We start from the raw sequence: 12,240 nt of genomic DNA, 5'->3' as shown, positions 1-12,240 counted from the left end.
CCTGGAGTAGTACGGATGCGCTGGGCCGGCGGTGCGCGTCTTTGGTCGCGTGCCTGTTGCCGGACACTCTCTACGCATGAGCGTGACGTCACTCATGATGTCACGGACATGCGCAGAAAGTGCCTGGCAACAGGCCTATTGGGTTGAGATCTAGTGACTGTGGGGGCCATTTTAGTACAGTGAACGTATTGTCATGTTCAAGAAACCAATTTGAAATGATTCAAGCTTTGTGACGTGGTGCATTAGCCTGCTGGAAGTAGCCATCAGAGGATGGGTACATGGTGGTCATGAAGGGATGGACATGGTCAGAAACAATGCTCAGGTAGCCCGTGGTATTTAAACGATGCCTAATTGGCACTAAGGGGCCTAAAGTGTGCCAAGAAAACATCCCCCACACCATTAGACCACCATTACACCACCACCAACAAGGCATGATGGATCCATGTTCTCATTCTGCTTACACCAAATTCTGGATCTATCAAGACTCATCAGACTAGGCAACAGTCTTCAACTGTCCAGTTTTGGTGAGCTGGTGCAAATTGTAGCCTATTTTTCCTATTTGTAGTGGAGATGAGTGGTACCCGTGGGGTCTTCTGCTGTTGTAGACCATCTGCTTCAAGGTTGTGCGTGTTGTGGCTTCACAAATGCTTTGCTGCATACCCCGGTTCTAACGAGTGGTTATGTCAGTCAACATTGCTCTTCTATCAGCTTGAATCAGTCGGCCCATTCTGGTCTGACCTCTAGCATCAACAAAGCATTTTCGCCCACAGGACTGCCGCATACTGGATGTTTTTCCCTTTTCACACCATTCTTTGTAAACCCTAGAGATGGTTTCGCGTGAAAATCCCAGTAACTGAGCAGATTGTGAAATACTCAAACTGGCCTGTCTGGCACCAACAACCATGCCACGCTCAAAATTGCTTAAATCACCTTTCTTTCCCATTCTGACATTCAGTTTGGAGTTCAGGAGATTGTCTTGACCAGTACCACACACCTAAATGCATTGAAGCAACTTCCATGTGATTGGTTTATTAGATAATTGCATTAATGAGAAATTGAACAGGTGTTCCTAATAATCTTTTAGGTAAGTGTACTTGCCCATTTCATTTTTTTACGTTTTGTGTGGAATGCTTCAGATTTTTTGTTTACTCTGTTCTGTGTGAGGGAGGATGATAGGAGGTGCTCAAGGGTAGTAAGGATGTGGATTTTATGTGGCAAAAATAGGTGGTAAGAAAGTCTTACCTTCAAGAAATCATTCCAACAATACGATATTCGCTAAAAAACCTCAAATTTAGCGTACATAGGGCGTGCACAGTAAATGTTCATTTTTAAAAAAAAATAAATATATTGTTGGAATTACTTCTTACTTACCTTTTGGCACCTAACATCCCTTCAGTATTGTCTAGTGATCCCCCTCTGATGGCGTCACTTGAGAGGGACCGCGCCTTTTTTGAGCAGCGATCACCGCACATCATCCACAAGGCCGAGTGGGGACATGCTCTCTAATGAGTGGTTGCTTCCCTAGCAACCCAGCCCTGTGAGTATAATTTTATATACTAATTCCTTTGTCTCCGAATACCATACTATATTATGCAATGTTGGGCTTCCAGCATCCCTGTGTGTTTTGTCTATCCTCTACAAGGGCTCTGTGAAGCTGGCCCTCCTACAATCAGCACAAATAAAAATTCTATCATGATTGGTTAGTGTTACCTTTGTGATAATTTGTGCTGCAAAAATTAAGATTTGTGCTGCTTTCATTTTGAAAATCATAGCACTTTTTATTTCCAAAACAATACTATCACCCATACAATAACTTACAGACATGAAATCATAATAAGTGCTATTATCTTTAAAATGAACGTAGAACTTACCAAACATGATAGCATTTTTATTTGTGCTGACTGTAGGGGGGCCAGCTTCACGGAGCTCTCTACAAGCCCTAACTGGTGTGAATGTGTGGGCTTGATTCACAAAGCTGTGCTAACCTACTTAGCACGTCTAAAGTCTTTAGACGTGCTAACCAGGGTGCTAAGAAGGTTAGCACCGAATTTCTGAATCAGATTGCGCGCTAAGTACCGAGCGCAAAGTTTTGCATGCGCAAAGTCCTATGTGCGCGCTAAGTCCCATAGGCTTTAATGGGCACTTCGCGAGGGGCGCCCTGCGCTCTGTGCAGCGCGCGCGTAAAGTTTTACGCGCATAAAGTTTTGCGCGCGAAAAGCTCGTTTAGACGTGCTAAGGGGGTTTTCAAATGACTGAAACGCTGTCATCTTCCTCAGTGCTTTAAAATTGAATAATATTTACTTATTTCATTTCTATTTATTGTATTTATAAAGCACCAACATATTACGCAGCGCTGAATATTACAGTAATAAAGATAATACAGATCCATTACATTTATTCTAGCAACAAAAACAATACTCTAAAATTAAATTTCATCTGTTACAAAATGTATCCAAAACCAATGTAGTGATTACAATACCTTTGGTATGAAACATCCCTGAATATCCATATCTCTAGAGGTCATATGGGGTAAAGCCAGAGGCAGGATATCGCCAAAGCGTTGAATTTCATGGATCACAGCATTAGTATATGGCATTTCCAATATATTTGCCATTGTTGGTGACTTCTCTCTTCCAAGCACTCGATCAATTTCTTCCTGGACTTTGGCTTATTTAAAGTTGACAGAATCAGAATGTAGTTAATAACTGCCAGGAAATCCAGTACAATTGTAATAATAATTATCATCATTACTTATAAAGGACCAACATATTACTCATTGCTATACAATAAAAATATCTTGGCGCAAATTACAAAGTCACATAAATAACAAGTGAACTATGAAGTCCAAACCATCATTTGTGATAATGGCTTGAATGACAATCCAAATAATCACAAACGATGATTGCCAAAAGCAAAGGAAAGATCCAAGAGCAGAATAAGGGAAAAGGTAGCTTGTAACTTGGCTCTGAGGACATTATTGTCCACTTTGTGAATAAGGTTTTAGCTGAGTGTATAAATCTATAGGGTCAAGTAGTGAATTGTAAGAACTATTGTTGAACATATTTTTTTTTGTTTTTTTTTTAAACTGGCATGGAAATAGCTTGTCTTGTTCTTAAGTACTGCTGTAAGAGTAGGTTCACACTTGTTTTAAAAACGTATCCGTGGCTCTGTTTTTTGGCCCGGATCAAAAATGGAGCCACAGATACCATTGTTAAAAATGGCAGCCTTCTTCGCTTTGTTTCAAAACAGATCAGTCTGCGTTCAGGGGTATCCGTTTTCAAAAATTGAACGGACGGTCTGGATTTGCATGATTTTCAGACCCCGGATACACGGAGGGGTAGTGAAAATCAATAGGGAAACGGATCCCCCTCTACACGGGCATCTTCGGACACAGAAATGGATCCGCGTCACTTCCTGCAATGCCGCCCTTCGAAGTGTAGAGTAGAGGGCGACATTGCAGGAAGTATAGCAGCAAGCGATGGAACGCAAAGAGAGAAGGTAAGCATCCCCATTCGCTGCTGACATTTAATCAACGTATTTGCGCAAATAGCTGGAGGGGAGCGGGGACGGGGGACCTAAGTGAGGGAGGAGAGGCGACCCATCCTGGCTTCTTCTCCCTCCAGTTCGGCGACCCCCAACCACCCCCCCCCCCCCCGGCATACAACTCCTTTCATCCACTGATGCTTTGGGAGTGGATTCCTAGAGAGAAGCAGAACTACAGTTCAAACAATATGTATTGTAAGCACACTAAAATAATATTTAAGGTATCCTTAAAGGATACCTGAACTGACATGTGACATGAGATAGACATGTGTATGTACAGTGCCTAGCACACAAATAACTATGCTGTGTTACTTTTTTTCTTTCTCTGTCTGAAAGAGTTAAATATCAGGTATGTAAGTGGCTGACTCAGCCCTTACTCAGACAGGAAGTGACTACAGTGTGACCCTCACTGATAAGAATTTCCAACTTTAAAACACTTTCCTAGCAGAAAATGGCTTCTGAGAGCAAGAAAGAGATAAAGAGGGGAATTTCTCATCCGTGAGGGTCACACTGTAGTCACTTCCTGTCTGAGTCAGGACTGAGTCAGCCACTTACATACCTAATATTTAACTCTTTCAGGCAGAGAAAGAAAAAAAGAAACACAGCATAGTTATTTGTGTGCTAGGCACTGTACATACACATGTCTATCTCATCATGTCACATGTCACTTCGTGTATCCTTTAACTCTGTAGTAAGGCTGCATCTGGAATATGGAATTCAGTTCTGGGCCCCGCATTACAGGAAAAATATTGCTGTTTTAGAGTAGGTGTAGAGACAAGCAACAACATTGATTAGATGGTTGGGAGGTCTCACTTACCAGGAAAGGTTAGATCAACTGGGTTTATTTAGTCTGGAGAAAAGATACCTTAAATGGGATCTAATTGACATGTATAAATACATCAGATGGCAATATAAAAGATTGGCAGATAAGCTTTTTGTCCCTAGGCTTTTGCAAAGGACTAGGGGACATGATCTGTGCACGGAGGAACAAAGTTCTAGCCATTTTTTTAGGAAAGGGTCCTTTACAGTAAGAGTGATTCAAATGTGGAATGTATTGCCACAGGAAGTAGTTATGGCAAATTCGATATCTGCGTTTAAGGGGGCTTTAGATGCTTTCCTTGCGTTGAAAGACATCCATGGCTATAATAACTAGGTAATTCCCAGTATGTTCATCCAGGGATTTTATCTGATTGCCATCTGGAATTGGGAAATAATTTTTTCCCTTTTGGGGCTAATTGGACCATGCCTTGTAAGGATTTTTTGCCTTCCTCTGGATCAACAGGGATATGTAAAGGTGCAGGCTAGTGTGGTGTTGTACTTTATTTTCTGTTTGAACTCGATGGACGTATGTCTTTTTTCAACCCAAATAACTATTTAACTATCTATCGGAGAAGAAATAATATTTTATGTTGTGCAGAGTTAATTCTAGGTTATGGAAGAGCAATATAATATTTATTTGCTGACCTTATCTAACTTTAGGCCTTTGTTTGTATTTGCTGCATTTCTCAGTGTTGTTTCTACCCTCCCCAGTGGCATGTCTAGTACCATTAGGCAGTCTCATTCGAGAGCAGAACTGCCAGGTAGTCATTTTTCACTTTTTGTGGGTGTTTGTCTTCAACTTTACTGGTTTGCCACTCAGTGCTTTCCTTTTGAGCCACACTGTGGACAGGTTTTACTTGTTGCCACCTGAAGCAACCTCCCAAGTATGGCCAGTATCTGTCTCCTCTCCTCAGTAAAAATTGCATGGGGGCTAAAGGGGCTTGCCCCTCTCTTTCCCCCTCCCAATCTGAATTGCAGAGTGCGTAGTGGAGAACAAGTAGCTAGTCCAGCGCTGCATCCTCTCTTCTGCCCTGCAGCCTTTCACTGTGCAGAAGTGTTCCTCTTTAGGTTCCCAATGCATGTCATGTGAAATTGGGAGCGTATGGAGAGTTGCATGGTGACTTGTTGCAGTGCAGAAGAGAGGAAGACCCGGCGCTGGCGTACAGTCAAAAATGGCGTGGGGAAAAAATGGCGCACAGTGATAAATCTTTTAAAACGGTATTTATAGTTTTAAGGATATGCAGTAAATTTAAAACGCTATTTATCGTTGGTCTGACCCCCGCCCCTCATGTCCTGCGGTGTCCCCCGGTTCCTGTCTTCTGCCTCCCCCGCCCCCCCTCGCACGTCCAATTTTGTCTCCCAGTGATTTCATCTCTGCCCCGGACTGGAGTGTAATGCTACAACAGTCCTACCTAAGCAGATCTTACGAACAGCTGGTGGATGTATCTGCTCGCTGCCGCTGATGACTTTCTGATGCACCAATCACGCTGGGGGCGCTGCTCCAGAATTGCCAATCACCGCTGCTCATTTCTCTGCTCCGTCTGCTAATTGGACGCGATGGTCTCGGAGGCGGGAGCATTGGGTCCAATTAGCAGACGGAGCAGAGAAATGAGCAGCGGTGATTGGCAATTCTGGAGCAGCGCCCCCAGCGTGATTGGTGCATCAGAAAGTCATCAGCGGCAGCGAGCAGATACATCCACCAGCTGTTCGTAAGATCTGCTTAGGTAGGACTGTTGTAGCATTACACTCCAGTCCGGGGCAGAGATGAAATCACTGGGAGACAAAATTGGACGTGCGAGGGGGGGCGGGGGAGGCAGAAGACAGGAACCGGGGGACACCGCAGGACATGAGGGGCGGGGGTCAGACCAACGATAAATAGCGTTTTAAATAAAGTTACTGCATATCCTTAAAACTATAAATACCGTTTTAAAAGATTTATCACTGTGCGCCATTTTTTCCCACGCCATATTTTCCTGACCCGCCGGCGCTGTACTAGGTATTTGTGCTCCGTTGCACTGTTGATTGAGCAGATCGCTGGTTGCACCCCCAGAGTTTGCAGCTTTAGTTATATTATTCAGGCAGCTTAATGTTAGGTCGGTCCTGACTGCTGTGTGCACATCTGTTTTGCAATCATTGTATGTAAATACAGTTGAAAGCAATACTTACACTGGATATCTGGGTACAGGAGCATGAATAATAAGGCCCATCTCAATGTGGTATTTGTAGTTTCCGATCCAGCTGCAAATAAGTCATATGTTGTGAGCACAATGTTTTCGTCAGTAAAAGTGGTGTTGGGATCTCCTTTTACCTAGGAGTAATTAGGATATGAAAAAATAATTGTACGCTTATTCAGGTTATACGAGCTTGGAAAAACTACTGCACAAATCTGATAAGCGATTGTTAGCAATTTTTTTTTTTTTTTGCAGCAATAAAATCTTTGGTGTTTATTAAGCACTTCGTCTGCATGGAGTTTTTTTTATTATTATTTAGTAATAGCTTGGTATATGGGAATGCTGGATTCTACCCCCACTGATGCTGATATATGAGGGTCATGTGGAAAGTAAACACCATTTTCATTTAATTATTTAAGAAAAGGAAACATTCTGTTTATTTTATTTTAGCCACACTGTATCTAGTGATTATTTCTTCACGTGACTGCGGTGGCAGCTCCAGGACCGCCAAATGGCAATTCCTGGAGCTGTGGTTTCCCAGGGAACGGCCTTGCGTATGTGCGATCGTTCCCTGCCGGTTCATGGAGCTCCGCTCTGTGATCAGCCTGCTAGCCGCCGATCGCGGCTGTTTGTAAATGAAAGGGGAAAGAAATCCCCTTTGTTTACATCCGTACAGCACTGCGGTCTCCAGCAGTGCTGTACAAGATCGGTGAACCCCGGCCTCTGATTGCCTGGGGATCGCCGACGCCGTCTTCTCATAGGCTGATGCCTATGAGAGGCGGAGAACAGGACAGATCGCTGTCCTGTTCAATACTGTAGGCGGAGGGGAGGGAGGAAGGAGAGGGAGGGAGGCAGAGCGAGAGAGAGCCTCTATGAGGCAAAAAAAAAAAAATTAAAAACAGGAGGGGAGTCCGATCCCTGTGCTCCTTAGCTGGGCTGTGCAGGAGGCTGAAAAGCCTGCACAGCCCAGTGCAGCAAAAAAGGGCCCGGTCGTTAGTGGGGTTTAAGGCCTAGGTCCTTAAGTGGTTAAACCACTTCCTGCAATATGGACGTTTATTTATATGCCCTATTTGTGCACCTTTAGTGCAAATAGCATTTATATTACACTGATGAAAACCGGAACGTAAAAGAGTCCAAATTTATTGAGACAGTCATGAACAAGACATCATGGTCACATGTATCTGAGCTCCAATCGCTTCTTCCTCATAGCTCCCACGAGCATATTAGTCTGGCTATTCTGCTGAAGTGCACGCATGACGCGGGAGTGTGCATGCATTTGTTCCCTACAGCCGATGGCACGAAGTGGTTAAGTTCAAACCAAGCATATATTTTTATAAAGCAATACAATTTCTCAGTTTCAACATTTTGTGTGTGTGTGTGTGTGTGTGTGTGTGTGTGTCACTCGAAAACGACCAATTTGAATGAAACTTGGTATACAGATCCCTTACTACCTGGGATGATATGTTCTGGGGGTCTCGCGTCCCCCCCTGCTTACCTGGGCGGAGCTGCAAACAGCAAATCAGATTTCACCCATTCATGTCAATAGAAAAAATGTAAAAGGCTGCCATTCTCACGGTAAGCAAGCCAGAGTCCCCACACTTGGCACAGTTGGTCACTAGAGATGGCCCGAACCTCCGATTTTAGGTTCGGGAACGGAGTTCGCGAACTTCCGCAAAAGGTTTGGTTCGCGTGAACTTTCGCGAACTGCAATAGACTTCAATGGGGATGCGAACTATGAAAACTAGAAACATTTATGTTGGCCACAAAAGTGATGGAAAAGATGTTTCAAGGGGTCTAACATCTGGTGTGGATGAGTGGGATAGACGCCAAAAGTCCCGGGGAAAAATATGGATTTGACACAAAGCAGCGTTTTAAGGGCAGAAATCACATTGAATGCTAAATTGCAGGACTAAAGTGCTTTCAAACATCTTGCATGTGTATACATCAATCAGGGAGTGTAATTAGAGTACTGCTTCACACTGACACACCAAACTCACTGTGTAACGCACCGCAAACAGCTGTTTGTGTAGTGACGGCCGTGCTGGACTGGTGCGCACCATGGTGAGAGTGCAGGCCGTGGCGATGTTCAAGCCCATATGGTCGCCGGGCTGTGGTAGCTCAATGATCGAACAACAGTGACTGTCCAGCTGATCAAATTTAGTCTGTCCACAATGAAGCAACGACCTAATTATCTTCTTGTGTGTAGGTAGGCATAGGTAGGTGCCCCAGTATAGGTAGGTAGGCATGGGTAGGTGCCCCAGCAGTTAGCTAGGCATAGGTAGGAGTCCCAGTATAGGTAGGTAGGCATAGGTAGGTGTCCCAGTATAGGTAGATAGGCATAGGTAGGTGCCCCAGCAGTTAGCTAGGCATAGGTAGGAGTCCCAGTATAGGTAGGTAGGCATAGGTAGGTGTCCCAGTATAGGTAGATAGGCATAGGTAGGTGCCCCAGTAGTTAGCTAGGCATAGGTAGGAGTCCCCGTATAGGTAGGTAGGCATAGGTAGGTGCCCTAGTATAGGTAGATAGGCATAGGTAAGTGCCCCAGTAGTTAGCTAGGCATAGGTAGGAGACCCAGTATAGGTAGGTAGGCATAGGTAGATGTCCCAGTAGTTAGCTAGGCATAGGTAGGAGTCCCAGTATAGGTAGGTAGGCATAGGTAGGTGTCCCAGTATAGGTAGATAGGCATAGGTAGGTCCCCCAGTAGTTAGCTAGGCATAGGTAGGAGACCCAGTATAGGTAGGTAGGAATAGGTAGGCGTCCTAGTATAGGTAGGTAGGTAGGCATAGGTAGGTGTCACCGTATAGGTAAGTAGGTGCCCCAGTAGTTAGGTAGGCATAGGTAGGTGTCCCAGTATAGATAGTTAGGCAGGGTCAGGCTGGCACAGAAATAAAAATTACCAAGGTCCAGCTGCAACAGATTGGGCTGTATAATGTCAGTGTCAGTGGGCAACACAAAAAAAAAAACACATCAGGAGAACATTAGCTCTCAAAAGAGCTGTTGAGGGGTGCTATTTTAGCAATAACAATCAGCCAGGAGCAAGCTAACAAGCCTACAAGAGCCTAACTAATCTTTACCTATGAGAGTCTGCCAGCAGCTGTCCCTTCACTAAGTAATGCAGGCACACGAGTGAGTGTAAAGTCCGGGGCTGCCTGCATTTTATAAGGGGAGGAGTGGCTCCAGGAGAGAGTGTAGTCTAATTGGCTACAATGTGCCTGCGGACTGTGATGTAGAGGGTCAAAGTTGACCCTAATGGCGCACTATGGGGGAGAATCTGCAAAAGTTCACGTTCGCTGGCGAACGCGAAACACCGAAAATTCGCCTGGAACCGTTCGGGCCATCTCTATTGGTCACTTGGTGACTGAGGTTACAAATCCAGGAAAATTGGGCGGAACATATAACAACCAATCAAATTTCAGCTATTCATTTTTAATGGGAAAATGTAAACTGCAGCCATTCGTAGACTGTTAATCGCAGGGCCCTCAAACTTGGCACACTTGGTCACTGGGTGAAGTAGATTAAGATTCAGGAAAGTGGGTAGCACATACAACAGCCAATCAAAATTCACCTATTGATTTTCAAGGAGAATATTTAAACTGCTGCCATTCTTACACTGTTCATGGCAGAGGCTTCAAACTTGCTACAGTCGGTCATTGGCTGACTGGGGTCCAAATTCACTACAGAGGCGGGGCCACAAACAGCCAATCAGATCTCTTTGCTCGATAAACTGCTTCCATTCACACATTTTTGATGCCAGGAATCTGAAAGCTCACAAACTTGGTCATTGAGTCATTGAGTCACACTTGGTCATTGACTGTGTGTCAAGGTTACAAAAAGTGGGCAGAGCCAAAACCAAAATTCCCTGGTCAAAAATAAACTGCAGCCATTCTTACACTGTTAATGCCAGGGTTCTCAAACTTTGCACAGTTGGTCACTGGGTGGCTGGGATTAATATTCAGGAAAATGGATGGAGCCTACAACAGCCAATCAAAATTCACCTGTTGATTTTGAAGGGGAATATTTAAATTGCTGCCATTTTTAAACTGTTAATAGCAGATGCCTCAAGCCTGGTACAGTTGGTCACTGGTTGACTGGGGTTCAAATTCAGAAAGGGGCAGAGCCACAAACAGCCAATCAGATCTCTTTGCTTGATAAACTGCCTCCATTTACACATTTTTGATGCCAGGGACATGAAAGCTCACAAACTTGGTCATTGAGTGACTGTGTGTTAAGGTTACAAAAAGGAGACAGAGCCAAAAACAGAATTCAGTGGTCAAATATAAACTGCAGCCATTCTTACACTGTTAATGGCAAAGTTCTCAAACTTTGCACAGTTGGTCACTGGGTGACTGGGATTAATATTCAGGAAAATGGGTGGAGCCTACAACAGCCAATGAAAATTCACCTGTTGATTTTCAAGGGGAATATTTAAATTGCTGCCATTCTTAAACTGTTAATAGCAGATGCCTTAAACCTGGTACAGTTGGTCTTGGGGTTTGACTGGGGTTCAAATTCAGAAAGGGGGTGGAGCCACAAACAGCCAATCAGATTTGATTAATTTAAATGGGAATATACAAATTATTGATACCAAGGACACCAAAACTCATACATTTGGTAATTGAGTGACTGTATGTCAAGGTTATAAAAAGTGGGCAGTGCCAACAACAAAATTTTTAACATGGGAAAATATAAAGTGCAACTATTCTTACACTGTTAATGGCAGAGTTCCCAAACTTGACACAGTTGGCCACTGGGTGACTGGGATTAATATTTAGAATGTGGGTAGAGGCTACAACAGCCAATCAAAATTAATCTATTGATTTTTCAAGGGGAATATTTACATTGCTACCATTCTTACACTGCTAATGGCAGAGGCCTCAAACCTAATACAGTCAGTCATTGGGTGAATGGGGTCCAAATTCACTAAAGCGGTGGAGCCACAAACAGCTAATCCGATTTCTTTGCTGATGACTGAGATTAATATTCAGGAAAGTGGGTGGAGCCTACAACAGCCAATCAAAATCACCTATTGATTTTCAAGGAGAATATTGAAACTGCTGCCATTCTTACACTGTTAATGACAGAGGCCTCAAACCTGCTGCAGTCGGTCATTAAGTGACTGGGATTCAAATTAACTAAAGGGATAGAGCCACAAACAGCTAATCCGATTTCTTTGCTGGATAAACTGCTTTTATTCACAGTCATTGAGTGACTGTGTGTCAAGGTTACAAAAACTGGGTGGAGTCAAAATCTGATTTCCCTAGGAAAATGTAAACTGCAGCCCTTCTTCGTTGTTAATGGCAGGGTTCTCAAACTATGCACAGTTGGTTACTGAGTGACTGGATTAATATTCAGAAAAGTGTGTGGAGCCTAAAAAAGCCAATCAATATTCACCTGTTGATTTTCAAGGGGAATATTAAAATTGCTGCAATTCTTGAACTGCTAATGACACAAGCCTCAAACCTGGTACAGTTGGTCATTGGGTCACTGAGGTTCAAATTCAGAAAAGGGGCGGGGCCACACACAGCCAATCAGATTTGTTTTTAGTGATGTCAAGGACCCGAAAGCTCACAAACTTGGTCATTGAGTGACTGAGTGTCCAGGTTACAAAAAGTGGGCAGAGCCAAAAATAGAATTCATTGGGAAAATATAAACTGCAGGCCTTCTTACACTGTTAATAGCAGGGTTTTAAAACTTTGCCCAAATGGTCAC

General features: G+C 43.7%; 1 pseudogene; it reads right to left on the bottom strand.

Moving 5' to 3' along the window:
- Positions 1 to 12,240, bottom strand: part of LOC137521215 (cytochrome P450 2D15-like) — a 180,713-nt pseudogene that overhangs the window by 69,642 nt on the left and 98,831 nt on the right.

The sequence above is a fragment of the Hyperolius riggenbachi genome, chromosome 6, assembly GCF_040937935.1.
Source record: "Hyperolius riggenbachi isolate aHypRig1 chromosome 6, aHypRig1.pri, whole genome shotgun sequence".
Taxonomy (NCBI): Eukaryota; Metazoa; Chordata; class Amphibia; order Anura; family Hyperoliidae; genus Hyperolius; species Hyperolius riggenbachi.
This window is presented reverse-complemented; position numbering and strand designations above follow the sequence as displayed.